The sequence below is a fragment of the Canis lupus genome, chromosome 22, assembly GCF_048164855.1.
Source record: "Canis lupus baileyi chromosome 22, mCanLup2.hap1, whole genome shotgun sequence".
NCBI lineage: Eukaryota > Metazoa > Chordata > Mammalia > Carnivora > Canidae > Canis > Canis lupus.
The window spans coordinates 14,045,304-14,069,088 of NC_132859.1; the positions used below are offsets into that span (position 1 = coordinate 14,045,304).

Consider the following 23,785-nt stretch of genomic DNA (forward strand, 5'->3'; position numbering starts at 1 on the left):
TTGTGTATTTTTAAAAAGATTTTATGTATTCATGAGACACACAGAGAGAGACAGAGACACAGGCAGAGGGAGAAGCAGGCTTCTTGCAGGGAGCCCGATGTGGGTGGGACTGGATTCCAGGACCCTGGGATCATGATCTGAGCCAAAGGCAGCCCCTCAACCACTGAGCCACCCAGTGCCCCTAAAAGATAATGTTATATACATCGTACAATCACAGGGGTCCTTGAGGATCTCCACACATTTTTTTGAGCTGCTTGACTTTCAGCTGCGAGACCCGGTTTCGGTCCCGAAGCTGCAGGAGGTTAAGTTTGCCACCCAAGGGGGCTGGGATTTTCCCAGCCATCAGGACGAGATTCTACTCCAGAGATGAGAGGCCCTCTCTAAAGGGACCCATAAAGCCCCAGGAAGCAGAAAGGAGGGGAGACAGGGCAAAGGGGACTGCGGCCAAATCAGAGGGTCTGGGGGGGGGATGGGAGGAGGATGAAGAGCATTCCTCATTCCTCGGTGCTCACCAACAGGGGAAGGACTGCCCTATGACAGCAGTAGGAAGGTCTGAAGGAAGAACTTTCTTCTGGTAGTTTCCAGAACCTGAAAGAGGAGGCCCAGCGGGACCCTCCAAGGGATCCTGGAGCAGAACCCCAGAGGCCAGGGAGGCATGTGCCCTTGGCTGATGAGATGTCCTGGCCAGTGGTCCCAGGTGTTCTGGAAGGCACCGGTCAGGTTGTTTTGCAAGGTCAGCCTCGGCTAAGACAGCCGGCCCGCACGAGCGCGCCGGAGCTGGTCACACGGGCTCAGAGGGACCGGCCCAGAACCGCCGTCCTGGCCCCGCAGGGTCGAGGGCACCGCACCAACGGCTCCTGCCGTCGCAGAGCACGAGGGGGCCCTGGAAGCAGACACTTGTTCGGCTGCTGGAAGGGCACGGGCAGCGCAGGGAGTCGACCCAGGGCGGCCCGGCCGGCATCGCTCGGAGAGCCAGCCCGCCATCCCGCCACTCTCCCGCGGCGCGGCCACCGCGCTCCTCCGCGGGGCCCACCCCTGCTTCTTGCGACCGCACCTGCCGGGCCCCGGGGGAGCGCAGGAGGCCGGGAGGCGGGCCCGGCGGGGGCGGGGCCAGCGGGGCGGAGCCTGCGGGGGCGGGGCCAGTGGGGGCGGGGCTAGCGCAGGAGGCGGGGCCGCTGTCTGCGGGGGCGGAGCCTGCGGGGGCGGGGCCAGCGGGGGCGGGGCCTGCGGGGCGGAGCCTGCGGGGGCGGGGCTCGCGCAGGAGGCGGGCGCTGTCGGCGGGGGCGGGGCCTGAGGGGCGGGGCCTGCGGGGGCGGGGCCTGGGCCCGCGCAGGAGGCGGGGCCGCTGTCGGCGGGGGCGGGGCCTGCGGGGGCGGGGCCAGCGGCCGCAGGGCGTCCAGGGTACCAAGGTCCAGGGCTAGGCCAAGCACCCCAGCGCCCCGGGCGCCCCCGCCGGGCGCACCAGCCCCGGCACACCCCGCGGCAGCACCCCAGCAGCGCGCCCGGGGCTCAGCACCCCCAGGAGCAGCTCCGGTGGCGGTTGGCTCGGGTCCGGGGCCTCCTCGGCCTGGGGCTCAGGCCCGGGGACCCAGCTGGCCGGGCCCCGGGAGGCCGAGGCGCCCATGGTCCCCCTCCCTCCGGTGGCATTCCTGGTGGGCGACTACCTTTTTTTTTTTCTTTTCTTCAATAATTGTGTATTTAACTAAAATTCCAACTCCAGGAGGACTAGGACTTTGTCCGGTTCAGCTCTGGTCCCCAGGAACAGAGCGAGCAATGAATACCTTTTAGTTGAAGGCAAGCAGTGTGGTGTTACTTTGCACGCATCAGAATGTGCACATCTTTGTACTTCTGAGTATTTAGTGGGAGTGTTTCCAGGACAACATAGGAGCACGAGACCGGACATCATGTATTTCACTTCTTTGGTACCCCCCACCCCCCATCCCTGCCTCCCGGCAGTGCCAGACACTCTCTTACAACTGCAGACTGGCTATCAATGGACTGTAGGGCCAGGACTCAAAAGACTACTCTGGAGAAATTAAGAATGACCAAGGAGTTAAAATGAAGTAAAATAAAGTAGCATTTTATGTTATTTTCTTATCCAGTAAGGCTTCTTTTGGGGGTAGGGTTACATTAGAAATAAAATGCTCAACTTATCAAAAGACACTATAATTGCTATTGATCTCTCCCAAAGTTTAATAATTTATTTCTCATTCATCCAACAGACACTCAGAAATACATCTAACTATGTGTCAGAATTACTAAAGGTTATACTCAAAGTAGGAAATGAGGGACAATGTAGTTTTGAAGGGATCTGAACAGATCATATAAGATCTTCTTTCAAAGATAAGTAATATAGAATGTTGGGATTAGAGACCCTAAGGCTTATATAGTTCAACCTCAGTCTGTAAAAGAAGCCAACAAGAATGCGAGACTTTTGTCCAGGCTCACAGTGCAGAGCCAGCAACACTAACTTTTACCCCAGGCTCTCTCCTTCTAAATGACAGAGCTTCTGAGGTCCAAGAAAATGTCTCTACACTTGTTTATTGTATCAACTTGAGAGTTTATTGGTCCAGAGTTATAGCTGTTTATAGCAGCCATTGATTAAACAAGGAAAAAGAGCATTATAAAGAGACATCACGTTGACAGAACAATATACCAAATAATGATTTGAAATTACCTTATGAACCTCTTATTATAGCACATACATTTACAGAGTAGAATTAATAAATAATTCTTGATCTTGGAGTGGTGAGTTCAAGCCTGCCACTGGTCATAGAGATTACTTTTTAAAAACTGGTAATAAACATTTATTAAGCATCTACATATATGTAGATAACTATGACACATAGTTATTTTCTAATGAGACTTCAGAATGAATAAGTAATTGCACACATGTACATAAAACTCACCATATGCCAGTCTCTGTTCTAAAAGCTTTACACTCATTAACATATCGAATCTTCACAACAACCTGTTCACATCATTTGCATTTCACAAATGAGGAAATTGAGGTGTAGAGAACTTCACCAATTATCAAAGAACTAACAAGAAGAGCTCTCCTAATCCGATCATCTGGCTCCATAGACTGTACAAACTATGATCTACTTCTCATTTTAAGGAAAATAAACATAAGAAAAGGTTAATAGCAGTGCAGGTTAAAAAAAACAGTTAAGGAAAACTATAATGTCTACAAGGTGGTACATAAGAGCTGAATGAATGGTAAATCAGAGTTCTTTGGGTACAAGTGGCAGAAACTAAATTAGAAACAGCTTAAGTTAAAAAAAAAGCTTATTATTTGCTGTCCATATTAATTTTAACAGGCTAAATTCTACCCCCTCCTCAAAATTCATACACTGAAGTTCTAACACCAAGTACTTCAGAATGTAACTCTAGGGGCACCAGGTTGGCTCAGTCTGCTAGGCGTCTGACTTCGGCTCAGGTTATGATGTCAGGGTCCTGGGATTGAGCCCCGTGTGGAGGCCCATGTTGCCAGGCCCTACGCTCAGTGGGGAGTCTACTTCTCTCTCTCCCTTGGCCCCCTCCCCCTGCTCCTGTGTTCTCTCTCTCCCAAATAAATAAATAAAATGTAAAAAAAAAAAAAATGTGACTCTATCTGGAGATAGGGTCTTTAAAGAGATAAAAACAAAATGAAGTCATATGGGTAGGCTCAACCAACCCAATTGGTGTCCTTTTTTTTTTTTAAAGATTTTATTTAATAAATATTCATGAGAGAGAGAGAGAGAGAGGCAGAAACATAGGCAGAGGGAGAAGCAGGCTCCATGCAGTGAACTTGACGTGGGATTTGATCCTGGGTCTCCAGGATCACGCCCTGGGCTGAAGGCAGGCATTTAACCACTGAGCCACCCAGGAATCCCCTGATTGGTATCCTAAGGAGAGGAGAGTAGGATGCAGATAGAACAAAGTGAAAACTCTATGAAGATGGCCATCTACAAGCCAAGCAGAGACGCCTCAGAAGATGCTAACTCTGCCAACACTTTCATTTTGGGGATCTAGCCTCCAGAACCATGAGAAAATAAATTTCTGTTGTTTAAGCCACCTAATCTGTGGTGTTTTGTGATGGCAGCCCTAGCAAACCGATATATAAGGGTACCGGGTAGTTTACAGGATTGAAGGGAGAGTTACAAAAGCCAGTCAAGCACAGCCAATAACCTCAAAGATTAGAACAGGGCCTCAACACAATGAGGACACTCACATGGATGGACACACACACACACACACACACGCAATCTCTGTCCCTCCCTCCCTCTGTCTCTCTCTCTGTCTCTCCCTCTCTCTCTGTCTCGCTCTCTCATCTGTATTTTACTTCATTCTTTTCTATTTCAATAGGCTTTCTCTATGTGGAGGGGAGACATGGCTTCCAACTCTGTTTTTCTCTCCCACCGTCAGGATATAAAAATGCCAGTGATGGACTCAGTTGGCCCAGTGTGGGTCACAGGTCTAATCCTAAACCAATCAGTTGGTTTTCTTTCAGTATGGCATCGCCACCACCCTGGCCTGGCCTCCATTCCTGAGTCTGGAGCCATTTCTGGTTCAGTGTCCAGACATAAACCTGGCTTCTGCTGGGGTGGGAGGGAGATAGTCATTTGGTTGCTGAGAGAAGGGGAAAGGAATCTGGGATCTGACTGCTCCTTCAGAAGACTTTCCACAAACCTCCTGTTTGCAGCCCTGCCTCTTACCCTCTGTTTCAGAGGATCTGTACCTCCAATTCCAGGGCCTTTCCAGGGTACTGTGCTATGCACTGGCTGCCTTCTTCACAGTGACCCATCTGCAGTTTTCTCAGCTCTGCTGGCTTAGTCTCCACTCCATCTAGCCCTTGTCCATGTTCCTAAAAGTGTTGACACCAACTCTTCACCCATTCCCTCTGTCCTTAATAGACTTGGGCTTGTCTGGCTTCTTTGCTGTCAATTTAGGGGCATTTTGGAAGGGATCAAAATAAAATGCCTGTTTTTATTATTGGTTTCTTGTATTTATTTGCTAGAGAAAGCACAAGCAGGGGGAGCTGCAGGCAGAGAGAGAGAGAGAGAGAGAGAGAGAGAGAGAGAAGCAGACTCCCCATGGAGCAGGGAGACCGATGCAGGGCTCAAACTCAGGGCCCCAGCATCATGACCGACTGAGCCACCCAGGTGCCCCAAAGTACACGTTTTTAAACTGCAGTGTTTAACCAGAAGTCTATTCTGGGGTTTTTCAAATAATCCTCCTCTCTGAACACGCTACGACAGCAGCCTTCATGTCTGAGAGTAGAGGTGGTGGCCCAGGGGGCGAGAGGAGAGAAGAGCAAGAGAAGTGTGGGCAGGCTCTGGCTCTCATGCTTCTGTCAAGCACCCCTACAAACCTCTGTTTTTTTTATATATATATTTTGAGCTTCTAAGATTTTATTTGAACAAAAAGCTTTTAGCTAAAAATAAAAAACCTCAGAAACCACTGCACAACACCAGGCTGCTGCCTACATATTTTATAGAGTCATAATCACCATGTTCACATGGTTCTGCTTTTGTTTGTTTATTTATTTTCTATTAGATTGCATTATAAGCCTATTTCTATATTTCTGTAGCTTTTTCATAACTGGGTTTCTTAACCCAGTGGCTGGTACATAATACATCCTTAGTAAATAGTGATTGAATGAGTAGATGAATTGTAATACTTAATAGCTGCTGTTTCCAAGTATTTTTGTTATTATAGTAATAACTTCTGTTGCATTCATGCATTCATTCACCCAACACGTATTTTTTGAATATCTACTATGTGCCACACACTAGGGGATGGTGCTGGGAATACAGCAATGAATAGATCAACATAGTCCTTTCCACGCAGTCGAAAAGGGGAATCTGACAAGTGAGGTGACAATCACAATGCAGAAACATAAAACCTATGAGAGGGCAGCCCAGGTGGTTCAGTGGTTTAGCGTCGCCTTCAGCCCTGGGTGTGATCCTGGAGACCCAGGATCGAGTCCCATATCCCTGCATGAAACCTGCTTCTCCCTCTGCTTGTGTCTCTGCCTGTGTCTCTGCCTCTGTGTGTGTGTGTGTGTCTCATGAATAAATAAATAAAATCCTAAAAACAAAACAAAATAAAACTCTATGAGAAACAAAAAGGACTATTAGAGGGCATAGGAGGGGCTCTAACTTAGACTTGAAAGTCTGGGAGCTCTCCCTGGAGGAAGAGACCAAGGAAAATCATAAAAAAATAAATAAATAAATGGGACATGCCAGTGCAGAAGGGAAGATAAATGCTCCATGCAGAGGAAGCAGCAGGTGGGAGGACTCTTGCATTTTCATTAAATAGTAACTCACTGGGCACATAGTATGTGCCAGGCGTATAATGTATTTAAGGTATCTGTGGGACGTCTCAGCAAAGCTCCATAAAATAAGTGGAAATATAGTTCTGAAGCACAGGAGAGAAGGCTGGTTGCAGGTGGGTGTGTGGAATCCACAGCACCAAAGTGATAAGTGATCTGAAGTGATAAGTGATCTGAAGCAGTAAGATCCCCCTGGGAAAGATGTGGAGGAGAGAGAGGAGTCTATGATCATCACCCTCTCTTATAAATGAGGAAATGCAGGCTCAGAGAGGTTAAGTAACCTGCCCAAGGTCACCCAGCCAATGAATGACTGAATCCAAGTCTCCAAATTAAGATCTCTTGGCCCATGGAGCTTGTGATCCTGTCCAGGACACCACCCTGGCATTGCTGACTTCTCTCTGCTTTTGTTGCTCACTTGAAGAATGGAGAAAAATAATTTTAGGGAATGTTCTAACAGTGTTCTCAGTAACTGTCATACAGAAGACTGCAAACTATGCTACTTTAGGAAGCCCTTTCAGACCAGTAGGAAGGTCGGTAGATTCTATAATTTTTCCTTGAAAATTCAGTAACAAGTAAACAGCATAAACAATAGCAACCTCCAAGAAATAGCCAAGGAGAATACAGTCAGTGAAAAATTAAGATATTAGAATACTAGAAAGGAGACAAGCAGATAGGTAGGAGAAATAGTCAGTTTTCTTGACTTTTATTATTTGGCAACATCTAATATTTAATAAATTCTGAGTGTTCAACTCCCTGGAATGATTCTAAGAGTCAATTTCTTACAAAAATTACATGTGTCAGTGAGTTTCCTAGGAACATTCTTTCATGGTGACACAAAATTAGGTGGCCTTAGTTCTTCAAACTTGTAAAAATGACTCTTTGCTTACATGATTTTGTTTTTCTGGTGCAGGAACATCAACCATAACAACTTATCACTGCCTAGAATGAGAACCCTGCCCTCATTCCTAGGTAATGATCCAGGAGTTGGATTGTATTTTCTTGTTTTCACAAACCCATTGCATTATGGCTTTTTCCATTCATCTAATAACATTACTCATTATTTCTTGACAATGATAATTTAACAACTCATTTGTTTTTCTTTGGGATTCCATTTCTAATTAGATATCATTATAATAAAATTAAAATATAGCTCAATTTCTGCTAATGGACTGTGGCATTCATGTCAGAAAAATATTCTATCTCTATGGCATTATAAAGACATTGAGTTCCAGGAATATTCTGAACAAAGTCAGAAACATCCAGTAATAGTCTTTACTTTGGCCAGATTCCCAGTAATGTCATTGTGCCTTTTCCCCAAATAGTCTATTAGAATGCTGGTTTCTTCTAAAGATGAGCAGTCCATCCTTGTTTGATGTGAAAGATGTCTCTTTTGGCCCAACTCCCTTTCTTCTCTCGGACCGCCTGTCTTCCATCAAAAAGTGCTCTACGAAACACCTTTTAAAATAAAAGCAAGAGGTGCCTGGCTGGCCCAGTTGGTAGAGCATGTGACTCTTGATCTCGGGCTCATGAGTTTGAGCCCCACATTGGGGATAGAGATTCTCTAAAAAAAATAAAAGTGAAATTAAAATAACTGTGTTTTCACATTTATTTTCCCCCACAGAATTCTGGATCAAGCCTAGAGAATCGGCTTCCATCAAGACAATTTTATAACCCTTAGCAAATCTTTTTAGATTGACTAGCATTTAAAAGTTTTATAATGGATTTACTTAATGAAAGTTGTAGAATTTGGTTAAAATAATTTCCTTAAATAGAGGATTTCAGAGAGGAACCTAGCTTTTGGAGACACTCAATGTCACATGTTCAGCCATGAAACAGCTGTGCTTTAACCTTAGTTTCAGTCCCTAGGGTAGTAGGTGGAGTACATCCCAGCAGGGAAATGGATGAGGCCAAGGCTGGAATGAAAACAGAGTGACCTGGGTGGAAGCAACATGGTTTATCTCAGTTGTGCTACATAGTATGTAGGCTGCCTGTAGAGTTCTGGCGTTGGATAGACCTGGATTCAAATCCCAAGGAACCACACCGTGGCCTTGGGAAATTCCTTTGAAAAAAAAAAACATTTTATTTATTTATTCATGAGAGAGAGAATGAGAAAGAGAGAGAGGCAGAGACACAGGCAGAGGGAGAAGCAGGCTCCACGCAGGGAGGCCGATGCAGGACTCGATCCCAGGACTCCAGGATCATGCCCTGGGCTGAAGGCAGGTGCTAAATGGCTGAACCACCCAGGCGTGGAAATTCCTTAACCAACATGATTCCCTGTTTTCTTGTTCACAAAATGGAAAACCTTTTGTATTCATGATTGTCTAGTCAGCAGAGAGAAACCATACCAGTTACTGAGCAGTGAGAATTTAATATAGAAAACTGTTTAACTAGGTATAGAGCTGTTAACTAGGTGACTGAAAGGTAAAATGAAAGCACTATGAAATCATAGCAGTTGCAGCTTCAGGAAGCATCTACCTCGTCTAGAGGTGTGGGAAAGAGGAAGAGGTTATAGAGGCAGGACCAAGACTCCTGAGGATGGGGTGCCAGGGGGCTGGGGCCAGTGTCTCTGAGAAGATGCAATGAGGCTGCTCCTGCAAGTGACCTGGGTTCAGACCCCTCCAGGAAAGAACCACCTCTGCCGAGATAAACGGGCATTGCTGATGTGCTGCTCACGGAACAGGAAGTAGATATAAGCCCCCAGGAAGGAGCAAGTGCCTTCTCCCCCTGCAGCCTTCTAGTGTCTCTCTGGTTTCCCTGTTGGCAGAGCCCAACAAGGAGTAGCTGGCAAAGCAGAAACACAGTCTGTAGAATCCCAGATAGACCCAGTGCCACAAAGCAGAGAATAGAACAGCAGATTTGGGACTGAGAGACCAAAACCTGTAGCTGACACAAATACCAGGTATTGAGCACTCACTCCATGCCAGGTCAAGGGCTTTATATGCATTATCTTATTTGTCTTAAAAACTTCATGAAGTGTCCTCATTTGACAGATGAAGAAGGAAGGAAGCCAGATTTATCTGACTTCTCGACTCCCTTGCTGTGTGTAACAAGGAGTTGTCTGCATCCTGTCTCCGTAAACAGATGTTGTCCTTTCCACCTTCACCCTCCTTCTCTGTTCTAACATATTCGACATTCTCAGAGCTTGGTGGTTCCCAGAGAGGGGTGAGGGCAATGGAGAGTCAGGCAAATTTATAGCAGAGCTGAAGGAAGGCAGTAGACCCATTTTGTGATTCAGAATGTGGCCCATAATAGCCCATCATGTGGCCCTGACAACAGCCAGATGGGAAAAAAGAGCACAAGAGTTTCAACGGAATTCACCTTACAGGGCAGGGAAGAAGACTGAACTGTGCGAACAGCTGAGGTACCATCAGTTCACTGGGGAGCATCGGTGCTAGTCACGGACGCCTTGGCAACTGGCATGACCCAAGAGAGCTGCCAGGGTGGAGGGTACGTACGAAGGGCTGAAAAGCCGGGGTGGAGCTTCTGAGAGAATCTTGAAAGGAAGAAGCATCCTTCTTTGTGTCTTGAGCTGTTACTAGAGCCTGACAGGGCAGAGGGGTGAGAGCCATCTCTGGCCCCAGGACTGAGCAAAAATTCCAGGGTTAACGAGTTTAAAGGATCTTTGAACACCTTCCTGATCTTTCAAGGTTTCGGTGAGGAGAGCAAAGACTTTCACAACAGCAAGAGCATGTCATGAAGCAACCAGCTGCCACGTCACCTCAGACAGCACCAGTAAAAGAATAAATCTATAGAGAGGACTGTTGAGGTCAGAGCCACACGGCTGAGTGAATAACATATGCCATGTGCCTTGGGCCAAGTTCCCTGGAAACAGATTCACATGAGACTTGCTTGGAGGTGGTTCACTGAGGGCTGTAGTCAGAGACAGCCCTATAAAGAAGTAAGGAAAGCAAGACTGGGCAGAGGGGGAGATTGAAGTGCCAGGCAGGTGTGACAGAGGCCTAGCTGATTTCACCTTCAGTGGGAACTGGGATAGACCTTCAGGGTGGTCCCCCCCAAGTGGAGACTGATCTTTTGACTCCCTCACGGACCAGCCACTCGGCACAGTGCTTGGAGAGGGGGTATAAATCTTGTCCTGTGGGAAGTCCTTAGATGGATGCCAACTGTGACCACCCAACCCTTATTTGTTAAGTAAGAGGGACTGGATGGCAGAAATGGCAGTGAAAGGTACTGCCCTCATGCAGAGTCCCTGCTGGAGACATGGGAATAGACACCATTCTTTAAAAGGTTAGGTTTTTTTTCAGCAGCATGGGCAGCGGCCGCTATCTCTGGAAGGCACTGCAGCAACAGCATTGTTGTGCCTTGAGCACCTTGGCCTTGGCAGCCACAGAAATATCCCAGGAGGCCGCAGCAAAGGAGGAAGAGGCTAAAGGTCCTGAGAGCTACCCAAAAGAAATGTTTCATAAGTACACATGAGACTCCTCACTAAAGTCTCCAGGGACTCCCAAAATAATTGGGAGGAAGCTAATGTTTCCTCTCATAATTTGGGAGGGGCTGGTATTCTCACATAGCAGGTGAAGGTAAAACCAGACAAGTTCTAGTTTATATGCTCCTGTGACTCTGTCCTTCCTGTCTGTCTACCAGCACTATCACCATCCTATGTGGCCTAAGGCATTATGGGTTATTTACAGGTAACTGATACTGTTTTGTCACTCACTCTTCATTCCCTCTACTAGAAACTATAGCATAATTCCTTCCAGGGGGATTACCAACTCTTCTTTCAGTTCATAAAATGATGGTGGGGTTGATTGTACCATTGGTTGAGGCGCAGCATGTGATTCATCCTAGCCAGTCAGAAAGACTATGACTTTGGTTTGATTTATTTATTTGAGAGAGGGCACGCATGGCAGGGAGGGATAAAGGGGAGGGAGAAGCAGACTCCGTGCTGAGCAGGGTACTGAAAGTGGGACTCAACCCCAGGACCCTGAGATCCTACCCTGAGCTGAAGGCAGATGCTTAACCAACCGTACCACCCAGGTGTCCCATTCAAGCATACTTTCAGATAATTATTTGATCCTGCAAACATTTTCTGTTTCCATCTATCGATGTCATTTTATTCTACTATTGATCAGATTTTCAATTCCATATAGCTCTTCATTTTCATGAAGAGAAAAAAAGTGACTGTAAGAAACAAATTCAGTTGGTCGATAAGAATTTACTAAATACATAGACAGTCTTCTATCACCCCCCACCTGACTTCATTTCCTTAGCTTCTGTGTCCCTGGCTCTCCAGAGCTGCCCACTGAGCTCCCCACCTGAGAGCAGAGTTATGTCACAAAAGCAGTAGTCACGAAAATCAGAGCTGGGTACAAATAGTATTTAAACAGCCTTGCATTGCCCATTCCCAAGCTTGAGTCACTCTCCTAGCCTAGGAGGCCCAGTTCTGAGTGATGCCCAGAGATGTTCAGATAGACGGACAAGACTGACTGGCAAACAGATGTGTTGGTCCTTTCCATTGTCCATCCCAAATTCCCCAAAGCCTCACCCTGTCTACCAACTGAGATGCCAGTGTCTCTTATTGGAAGACCTGGGGACAGACTCTTGCTCCCTTCATTCATTCATTTGTGCAGCCAACACTTGTGATGCACCTACTATATGCCAGGGGCTAGACTAGACTCTGAAGATACCAAGCCCACAAATAGACAGCTCCTATGCTCAACGGCTTTATGGTCTGTGGAAAGAGAGACATACCCATAAGAACAAGGTTTCTAAAGATTTTAGGTGCTGTGATAGTGCGTGCAGAGTACAGTGGAGGAAAATCATTGAGGAGCCAGTTCCACTTGGGGCAGGGGATCCGGAAAAACTCATACCTTATTGGTACTTAAAGTGAGTCTTGAATGAGAAGAAGGTGTTTGTCAGTAGAGGGGATGGGACAAGCTTGCCACTTGAGCTGTATATATCTCAGAAAAATTGACTCCAACTGGTTTAAGCAAGAAGGGAACTTATTGGGGAATTGAATAAGAAAACAAAAAGCCCAAGGATAGACTTGTCAGGCATGGCTGGATTCAGAGCCCAAAAGCTGTCTTCAGGACTTGATTTCTCTCCGTCTCTCGTCTGATTTCCTCTGAGATGGCTCCAACAGTATCAAGATGGTGACAGCAGATCCAACCCTACATTCTCTCAGATTTTAGCTTCAGAGCAAAAAGTACAACTGGCATGCCACTCTTAGAAATGTCTCATTCTCTGGAAATGTTTCACGGCGTCCCATTGGCTCTGCAGAGGAAGCAGTCATATGCCCACGCCTGAAGAAATCACTGTGGCCAAGGGAGTGTGACGCTCTGGTTAACTGGCCTGAGTCACTGCTCTCTCTAGAGAGCCAGGGTGGATCTGTCTTCATCAGGACAACTTGGACTGAGAGTGGAGAAGGACAATCCAAGCACTATTAACAAAGAAAGGGGAGTTGGGGCGCTTGGGTGGCTCAGTGGTTGAGCGTCTGCCTTTGGCTCAGGTCACGATCCCAGGGTCCTGGAATCCAGTCCCACATCAGGCTCCATACAGGGAGCCTGCTTCTCCCTCTATGTCTCTGCCTTTCTCTCTGTGTCTCTCATGAATAAATAAATAAAATCTTAAAAAAAATAAATAAATAAAGGGGAGTTAACAACAAACATCCATTTCAGTGCAAGTCCTATTGACCTCTGTCATGATGTCACTGTGACCAGGAATCTAGACCTGAGAAGTTCAACATCACAGAGCCCCTGGCAACCAGGACTAAGATTGTCCACAAGGACCAATTTCTGTTCCTTTCAGATGGAGCAGTCACCTTCTTTTTTTTTTTTTTTGAGATTTTGATTTTATTTATTTATTCATGAGAGACACAGAGAGAAAGGCAGAGACATAGGCAGAGGGAGAAGCAGGCTTCCTGTAGGGACCCCAATGTGGGACTCAATCCCAGGACCCCAGGATCATGCCCTGAGCTGAAGGCAGATGCTCAATCACTGAGCCACCCAGGCATCCCAAGCAGTCATCTTAATGGAGTCCACACTTCAGGGAAATGTTTTCTCTTCATTCCCACTGGAGAGCCCTGGCCTCTGAGGGGAGCCAGTGAGTAGCTGCAGTCTGGAGAGGCTTCTGGAGTCTCAGGAGAGGCCTGGCTGAGCCACTAGACAGGACATCATCTTTTCCTTCTCTCTTCTGCTCCACTACCAACTCCTCCTATTTCTGTCCCTGTGTCTACCAAGGCCAGGGCACAGGTAGTGAACCTCAGTTTTCCATTTTTTATTATATGTTATTGGAATATCGTAGCAGGAGTAGCTAGAGGCTTCATTTCCCAGGAGTTGGATTTCAAGTTTGTGCAGTGATCTCACTCCCTTATTTTGGAATCTATTGCTACTTGCTTGTTGCATGTTCTCCTCAGAGCTAGAGATATTCTTATTCTTGATACTGTTTCTTCCTTTTCTGGAACTTTCTGACTTATGTAGTTTCCTATATCCCCATAGCCCTTCTTGTACAGATAAGGAGGAAATCATATATATTTTATATATATGTATAGTTTACATAACTATATATATGTAAATATATACATATATAAAGTATATAATTTTTAGGCAGATTTGTATTTTAAATTTTTTCTTTGTTAAGATATAAATTACATGCAATAAAATGTACCCATTTTAGGTGTACAGTTCAGTGGGTTTTGACTAAAGCATACATCCATGTAATTACCACCACTATTAAGGTATAGAACATTTCCGTCACCCCTCAAAATTCCCTGCTCTTTTCCAATCTATACTCACCCACTACCCACCCCCATTTCTGGCCCCAGACAACCATAATATGCTTTCTGCCACTCTAGATTAGCTTTGCCTACTGTAAAATTCCAAATAAATGGAATAAATAAATGTGTACTCTTTTAGGTCTGGACTTTTTTTTTATGGTTTGTTTGTTTGTTTGTTTTGCTCAGCCTAATGTTTTTCAGATTTATTCATGTTCTGGCATATATCAGAAGTTTGTCCCTTTCTGTGGCTGAGTCATTTTCCATTGTATACATATACCATAGTTTGTTTATCTGCTCTCCTATTGCTGAACACCTGGCCTATTTTAGCTTTGAGTTATTATGAATAAAGCTACAATAAGCATTCATGTATAAGTCTTTTTGTGGACATATATCTTTATTTCTCTTGGGCGAATACCTGGGAGTGGGATTGCTGGGTCAAAAGTGTATGTTTAATTTTATGGAAACCAGGCAGATTGATATTTAACAGAATAGAATACTCACATATTAATACTGCAGGCCTTGGTTTCCTCATTAGCAAAACGGGAATATCTACCCTGTCTAATTCTTAACACTATTGCAATATTCAGAATGGGTAACACAAGTATGCATCATGAAGTGCTAAACTGTGCAGTGTGGAGAAAGGGCTATAGGGATCCTGAGGGAAAGGAGACAACCCTTACTTGTCTCCCTCACTGTTTTTCCTCCAGAGAGGACTGAATGGAGAAGGAACTCGTCCTTGGATGCTCAATTAAATCTGCTTAACAGATGGATGGATGGATGGATGGATGGATGGATGGATGGATACATGGATGGATAGGTGATAGAGCCTCAAGGAATAAATAATGACTTAAAGAAAATAGGGCAAGGGACACTTGGGTGGCTCAGCGGTTGAGCATCTGCCTTCGGCTCAGGACATGACCCCAGAGTTCCGGGATGGGTTCCCGCATCGGGCTCCTGCATGGAGCCTGCTTCTCCCTCTACCTGTGTCTCTGCCTCTCTCTCTGTGTCTCTCATGAATAAATAAATAAAATCTTAAAAAAAAAAGATCCCTAACAATTTTATGATATGTACTGTCTTGTTTAGGTGCTCAACTGAGGAAAGAGTGGTAAGTGGCCAGCATGGTCCTCCAAGAAAGATGACACTTCTATCAAAGAAAAAGAGTCATCTTGGCTCTTGTTTCAAATTATGCTATACCCAGCTCTAGTCTTTCCTAGTAATATCTCTACTTTCTACTAAAAGGAAAATATAAGCAATGTAAGTACTATAAAAGAAAGAAATGCACACATTTATGAATGTTTACTCTTGTGTGATAGAAGTCTCAGATGGTATTAAAGTTTTTCTTCCCTAAAATTCTCTGGCTGCCCGAGCTCCTCCTTTCTGAGGCAACTTCATGCCTTGCTCTGGGTCAGGGAGGAGATAAGAATGCCCTTTGCTGATGCTGGAGACTGCGGAGGCCTTTGCAAACTAGAAGTCAAGCTTTCTCACCTTAGAGTCTTTGTGCTTCTGTTCCTTCATTTGAAGTGCCCTTTTGCCTTTCTCAAGGCTTGTTCTTTCTTATTATTCAGTTCTCAGATTAGCTACTACCACACTGAACATTGTCTGCTCACCCAGGCCCCTATCATAGCACACTGTTTTAATTCTCTCTCTCTCTTTTTTTTTTTTTTTTAAAGATTCTATTTCTTTATTCATGAGAGACACAGAGAGAGAGGCAGAGACACAGGCCGAGGGAGAAGCAGGCTCCCTATGGGGAGCCTGATGTGGGACTCGATCCCAGGACCCCAGGATCATACCCTGGCCTGAAGGCAGGTGCCAAACCACTGAGCCACCCAGGGATCCCCCCACTGCTTTAATTCTTAATAGAGATTTTATCACTCCTGGTATTTTTCATGTGTTTGTTTGCTTGCTTACTGTTCATCTTCCTCACTGAAATAGATGCTCTACAAAAACAAGGATTTTTTGTTGTGTTTACCATATGCTCAATTCCTAGTTACTGGTACATAGTAGGAGCTCAACAAGTATTTGATGAATGAATGAATGAGATCACGCCTTGGAGAAGGGAAGTGATGATTTGCGAATTGCTAGAGTATTTACCCAAAATAAACTGAGAAGAATCTGGAAGTGATTGAGTTTAGAGTCAAGAGGCAAGATGAGGCTTTCTGCCATATAAAGCTTGAGAGATGGCTTAATTTCAGTGATAGACTAATAAAGGAAGTTCCATTTTTGTGACACCTAGATCTATCTCTGTCGGATTAATATGTGCTGCACAACTGATAAAATGAATGAATGTTCTTATTCATATAAAGACTACTCAGGGGGCAGCCCTGGTGGCTCAATGGTTTAGCGCCTGCCTTCAGCCCAGGGTGTGATCCTGGAGACCCCGGATCGAGTCCCATGTTGGGCTCCCTGCATGGAGCCTGCTTCTCCCTCTGCCTGTGTCTCTGCCTCTCTCTCTCTGTCTCTCATGAATGAATAAATAAAATTTTAAAAAATTTTTTTTAATTTTAAAAAAAAGACTACTCAGGGACGCCTGGGTGGCTCAGGGGTTAAGCATCTGCCTTCGACCCAGGGTGTGATCCTGGAGTCCCAGGATCGAGTCCCACATCAGTCTCCCTGCATGGAGCCTGCTTCTCCCTCTGCCTGTGTCTCTGCCTCTTTCTCTTTGTCTCTCCTGAATAAATAAATAAAACCTTAAGAAAAAAAAAAAAAGGGAACTTCACAGAGTGAAAATATGTTAATGAATCTCCAGCACTGACTGTGGAAGACGTGTGCATACACAGATCCAGGGGCACATTCACACATGCATCTGCATCTACATACACGTAAGTGAGAATGCGCAGGAAATCATATGTATATTACACGTTTATCATGTTTATATACCTATTACCTTCCTCAGAATTCTCAATATAGACAAATAATACCTAAGCATACCACAAAGGTAAAAGGAAGATGAAACAAGCAAAAAAATCTCTAGATGCTGCCAATGGAAACATTACCAATTGAGAAAACAGAGACAACTGCCAACTCCAGGCTATGCTTCTCTTGCCACAACTTCCCATTTGTGTAATCAGCCCTGCCCAGTCGGCCGGAATACTCCTGTCATTATTGCCTGGCAAATATCCCTCCCTTAAGAAGCAGCAATTTCAATGTTCCTCAGAACAGACTCTGGACTCCATCAAGAGATGTAATCCTATTAAATTCCATCAATGAGTTTCATGTTAATTTTTAAAATTAATAACCTTTTAATACCGACAATAAACATATGTTGATGTTCGAGTATTTTGGCTTCATTGAGAATTTACTGAAAGTGATGTTTCTCCACATATGCTTTCTTTTGCAATCATCTTAATAGAAAAATGTGTATTTGGAGTTCTGTTTGTTTCTTAGGAAAGTATGTTTTTGTTGGGGTTATTTCAAATGCACTTAGAGGACTGTGAAATGTTTTTAAAATTCTAAGGGCAAAGGGCTCAGAGTTTATACTTGAAACTAGTTTTATTAATACCAGGGATATGACTCTGTTCATAGCCATCATTTTATATACATATATTTTTTTGTTCATTTATTTGTATAGATTTTATTTGATATTTTATTCATTATATAAATGTATATTTATGTATAAATTACACACATAATTTATAATGTAAATAGGTTATTTGTGAATTATAATGTAAGTGATTTATTTGCATTGTAAATTATATCTATAAACAACGTATAGAGGTGCCTGGGTGGCTCAGCAGTTGAGTGTCTGCCTTTCGCTCAGGGTGTGATCCTGGGTCTGGGGATTGAGTCCCACATCGGGCTCCCAGCATGGAGCCTGCTTCTCCCTCTGCCTATGTCTCTGCCTCTCTCTCTCTGTGTCTCTCATGAATAAATAAGTGAAAACTTTTTTTAAAAATGTATAAATTACATACATAAATGCTCTCTATATTAGTGTTTATATAAAATTTTATCTATATATTTACAAAATTATACAAATAAATCTTTTACAGAAGATCTTAAATTTAATTTAATTTTAGTTCTTCAATCCTTCGATTCTTAAATTCTTTAGAGAATTCTTAGAACTGCAAAAGTATTCCTTTGTGAATTTTGCAGTCAGTTTTCTTTTAAGCTCAGAACTTACTGGCTCTTACTGGCTCAGTCTCATAGTTCTAGTGCCTTTGCATATAATATTTATCTGAGCAATGCCTTTTAGGTAGCTATCTTATTTTTCAAAAACAATAACCCTTAAGCAATCTTGCAACTCGTGATAAACCAGGCTCAAACTGGAAATACAAACTCTTTTATTCCAGATGTTTAATGAACAACAAATGTGAATCTATTCCTTGAGGAAGAAACAAGGGATACTTGAATTGAGGTAGACTTATCAGCTCTATCTGCAATTTGAATTGGTTTCTCCAAACAGCACTTTAGAAGACCAATGACTAAACAGGAATTTACTTCTGAATGAACTTTAAAAGGGAAAAAGATTTGCTTCTCACTCCTCTCAAGAAGTCATTCTTAAGTCGGTTGTGATTTCAGTAATGTTGACATTATAAAATCATTATCATTGACCTTCTTTATTGATGACTTTCCCCAAAGCAAAGAAGGACATGGAATTAAAGTACACTCTTCAAATCCCTAGATATAATGTTATCGTAGAAGAGACACATTGGAAAGCAAGGGGAACTAAAGTGGCACTAGGGTTGTCTTTGGGTGGCAAAGTCAATGGTATTTTTTTCTTGTTCCTTTCTTACATTTTTCTAGATTTTATATAATGAACATATATTTCCTTTATATTAAGGGAAATCTTTACTTAAAAAGAAAAAAAGATTGTGATAAAAAATGGAAACACAGCTTGAGCGAGAGAGCTTCAGTTTTCACTCCTTGGGGTAGTTAGGGTTAAGAGTGCTGATGCCAAACTCTTGCTTCAAGCTCTGAGAATCTGTGAGGAGGGCACAGGGACCTTAGAGTCACCCTGGGGAAAAAAAGATCTGAGCTAATACCCTCTGGCACTTGGGCATTTTTTGTTTCAGACTTCTGGCTCTTTGTTAGCAGGCAGTCGTAGTAATATTCCTTTTATATTTGGGGTTCCAGCACTTCCCTGGGTCGCCATATTGCATTGATTGCTTGCAGACAACTAATAATTGGACAAATAATTGTAGTAATATTCAGTCCGGGTGAGGTAGCCAGATGAGTTAGCTACAAAAGAACCCAAATGGCTATCTGGATCAATATATTGGATAAGGTTATTTAAATAAGGGAAGTGTACCTAACAAAAAGATATTTCTTACTGACAGTTAACACTAATCATTCCTACAGGCAAAGGTTCTTCCTCAAATGTCAACATAATAAAGTGATTCCAAGGTGTTTTGGTTTGGTTTGGTGTTGTCGATTATATTCCTTACTTCATGATCTCCATTACCATCAATGGCCCACACACTGAAGATTTTTTAGGACCAAGTTAGTTTTGTGTTTTGTTTTGTTTGTTTTTAATTAAAACTTGTCTTTATATCTTCTCTCATGCCCAAGTCTCTGTATTACATAGTAGAATCCTGGGTTCTCAAAAGAGTCTTTTTCAAATTCTTAAAGATCAATCCCATGTGGAAGGTGTGTGGCCTATTGCTCTGAAGCATCCACCTCAGGCTTGCTCCTCTTTCCCTAGGAAATTATTAGCTTACACACTGCTTTCAGAGCAAAAACAAAAAGGGGAGCAGAGCCTTTTCTCCAATGCATTCAATAGGGAAGTCCTGGGAGAGCCCTCTTATTGAACAGTCTTTGGTTATATGTTCCATCCAGGGTCTAGAGGAGCAATGAATGAAATTAGTGATCCTGGGGGAATAAACAGCATAACTCTATCTGCCACACCCAATGTCTCCACGTGCATGAAGTGTTGTTCATGGATCTCAAGAGAGGCTCTGATGGATTGGCATGCAGTATTATCAAAAGCGTGAGCTTTCTAGGCAGACTAGGTTCAAATCTCAGTATTTCATTCACACACTGAAGGTTTTAGGTTAGCTGTTACCTCTATCAATCTCAGAATCTTCACCTGTAACATGGTGATAATCACTCTTACCTCATAGGGTTATTGAGAGAGTTAAATGAAACCTTATTAGAAAGCACTTATCACTGTTCCTGGTGTATAGTAAGTACTCAGTAAAAGTTAGAGGTGATGATGATGATTCATTATGAAATGGCTCCATCGGATAAAGTTTCATTCCAAATCAACACAGAGCAGCTGATTCCTTTGTCCAGCATCGACAGATGAATGGAGCTGGTTCCATTCAACATACATTACATTACCATAGCACACTTCTAGATAAAGACCCCTTTGAGGGCAGTTCTCCTCAGCAAGGGCATGCGAGGAGATAGGCTAATTGAACTTTGTGGATCTCTGTCATGGGCATTAATCATATTTGTGCCAGCCCATTATTTTCTGAGTAGTCTTCTAATATTTGGGGAAATTTCTACAGTAGATGGCCCTTTCTCCCACAATCAGTTGAACTTCTAACCTCTCTTGCAGCTGAAACACACTCGTGTGACAAAGACATTACCAATCATACACACTTGCGTGAGACTTTGGATTTAAGAGATTAACATGAGGAAAGAGGGTCAGTGATGAGCTTTTCTTCTGTAGCTGAACTATCTAGCCTTTGGGGGTAGAGGTGTGCAAGTTTTAGTTTCTCAGGGCAGAAATGGATCTGATGTGCTCCTAGTCATCACAATTGCAGTAAGTTGGAGTATGTCCATTATTGCTTAGTCTTGTTAACAGCAATGACAGCTAATTTCTCACTGGGCCATTTCAGAAGCCAGGCTTTGGCCATTAGCCTTGACATAGTTTCTTCAGTTCTCTTAATGATTATGTGAACTACCTTCTATTTTAAAAATGGATCCCTTCTTTTATGGCCTGTATTAACCAGAATGGACTTAGTTGTTCATAGCTAAAAAGCCTAACCAACACAATTCCCCTACGATGATTTATTCTTAGGAGGAAGTAGGAGAAGTATACTTCCCAACGTATGCTTACAAACATTAAAAAAAAAAAAAAAGTAATTGAACTCACATTTAATTCTAAAAATGCTTGTTGGGGCACCTGGGTGGCTCAGTCAGTTGAGTGTGACTTCAGCCTTTAGCTCAGGTCATGATCTCAGGGTCCTGGGATCAAGCCCCACATCAGGGGCTTGCTTCTCCCTCTCCCTCTGCCTCTCCTTCCCACATGTGCACGCTTTCTCTCTCTCAAATAAATAAATAAAATCTTAAAAAAAAAAAAGACTTGTTCATGAGAATATTTACTAATGAGTATGCACAAGAATTCAAAGATAATGGGAAGTTCCTAAATGTTGACAGTATCGAAAAGGCTGAATTCAGAAGAGGCACTTCTATTACTAAAGTATTAATATCATAACTCTACACTACTATATTTTCCCAGTTAAGGAAAGTGGGGGAAATTCCAGTTTGGTGGTTTTGCAGAATTACAGATATTTTGGAAATACCATGGACATTGTATTGTCACTAGGGCTGTATAAAAGAGTTTCCACACTAATTGCTTTCCAAATACTTTTCATTCCTTTTATACATTTGTAGCACTTATAAATCTAGAGCCCCATGTGGTGCCGCTGGAGAACTGTCACTTTCAAGAAAGCACAGACCACACCTAAATTCCAGATATGACTCTTGCCTCAAGTAACAATGAGAGTGATTCAAGCATACAGTCCAGCTCCTCATTATCTCTTCTCTCACTCTCTCCCCTTTAATCTGAGGCACTGCCCTGGATTGTTGCTCACATACCTTTCAAGATAATTGGAGATTGTCCATATCTGAGATTAATTGTTCTAGAAAAGGCCACTTAAAATTTACCTAACACAGGCTCCACATTTTCAGAGTGGATATTCAAAAAAAAAATGTTCAGGATTGTATCTTCAAAAATGGAACCAGAAATTCAAAAAATAATTCTGTGTTTAACAAAATTTCATTTATATTTGCAACTATGTGCCAGTTCTCATAATGAACGAGTAATGAATCAAATGTAGATTTTTTTACCATAATTTTCCTGCAAGAATGCATTCTAGCAAATACAAACACCCTTTCCTTCACTCCTGACTTTCACAACACTATAATACAGAAAATTACTTTTGAAAAATTATAATGTTTCTTCATTTTTCTCGTGGACTCCTCTTTAATATTTTGGCATTAAAAATCATTCTTTTTTAAGGGAACTTTTGGTCAGCAAACTTCTTCTTCTTCTTTTTTTTTTAAGATTTATTTATTTATTTGAGAGAGAGAGAGCACACAGAGGGAGAGGGAGAAGCAGACTATCCACTGAGCAGGGAGCCAATGCAAGGCTTGATTCCCAGGACCCTGGGATCATGACCTGAGCCAAAGGTAGATACTCAACTAACTGAGCCACGCAGGTGCTCCCTGTTCAGTGAACTCCTTTGCTTCTTCCTTCAGTTGTTCATTGGAGTAACTCAACCAGGTCTTCATTCGTCGAAAAGCCCATCATCTACCCACTTCTTTCAACATCACTTGCAACCATGTTATAAATTCTGGATTTTTTTTTTAAGATTTTATTTATTTATTCATGAGAGACACGGAGAGAGACAGAGAGCCATAGACAGTGGAAGAAGCAGGCTACATGCATGGAGCCCGATGTGGGACTCGATCCCGGGACTCTGGGATCACGCCCTGAGTCAGAGGCAGACACTCAACCACTGAGCCACTCAGGTGTCCCAATTCTTGATCTTTTATATGATCAATACTGCATTATGGATCGAAAGTACATTATATTTATATTGCATTTTTGGACGTTTACAAAGTTGATGAATTGACCAGAGACTAACCAACAAAGATGTTGACATATTGGACCTAGCTAGATGCTACTATTATGCAGCAAGGAATGTTTGAGTGGGGACTAATTTTATAAGTGGTTGGTTCATTGGTGAATATTTCCATATTTCTATGACTTTGATTCTCTGTACAACCTAATTAACTGCAGAGATTGGGTAATACATACTTTGGATAATAAAGATCACTTCACCTACCACTCTGCTTTTCTTTCTAGAATCTATCATGGGGCTTTTGTCCTCTCTACCTCTTTAGTATGGCCTGGAGTTCTTTGGCTCCTTGCCTATTATGCCAATTCTGTATCACTAAAGTCTAGAAATCAGTCTTACAGAAATGGACCTTACACACACCTTCAAAGTCCACTTGGGTCTGTCTCAATTTTAACACATTAAGCTTCTCAGAACATTCAAGGTTTATAATTTTGGTCAGAATTGTAGTTCCAAGTCAAATATGTTTTTCTAAGAGCAAATAACATAGGTTTTAGCAAACTTTTAAAATCATAAGGTAACATCAATGTCTTCTTATGTGTCTCAACAACAACCATCAGTGTTGGAACCCTGACTCTTTAGTGAGGATATGAACATAATCATCATTTTATAAATTAAGAACAGAAAATACTGCTGTGTATTTATGTTCAAATAGTTTTCTATATACTGAGATATGTTTAATACCTTTTTGATTTTACATTTTGAAAACTTAGCTTAGTCCTAGGAATGAAGTCTTTTCTGGCTATGATGACTTCAAATCATTACCAGAGAGTGAATTGAGCAATATTTTCACTTTATAATTTAAAACTTTGACTTTTTAACAAAATATCATCTAAAACATTTATGCTGCTGGATAAGCATATTCTTGAAATGTGTGCAAAATAAACAACCATTTATTTTTCTCTTTGCTGTTTTAAAGCAATTTTTATTGGG

General features: G+C 42.9%; 1 long non-coding RNA gene across 1 annotated transcript in view; it reads right to left on the minus strand.

The window, feature by feature from the left end:
• The window catches only part of LOC140613905 (uncharacterized), a 42,940-nt gene extending 42,048 nt beyond the window's left edge, over positions 1-892 (minus strand). Inside the window, exon 1 of the long non-coding RNA XR_012014825.1 lies at positions 513-892. This is a non-coding gene — a long non-coding RNA (uncharacterized lncRNA). The remainder of the gene's footprint in view (positions 1-512) is intronic.
• Between the last annotated feature and the right edge of the window lie 22,893 nt (positions 893-23,785).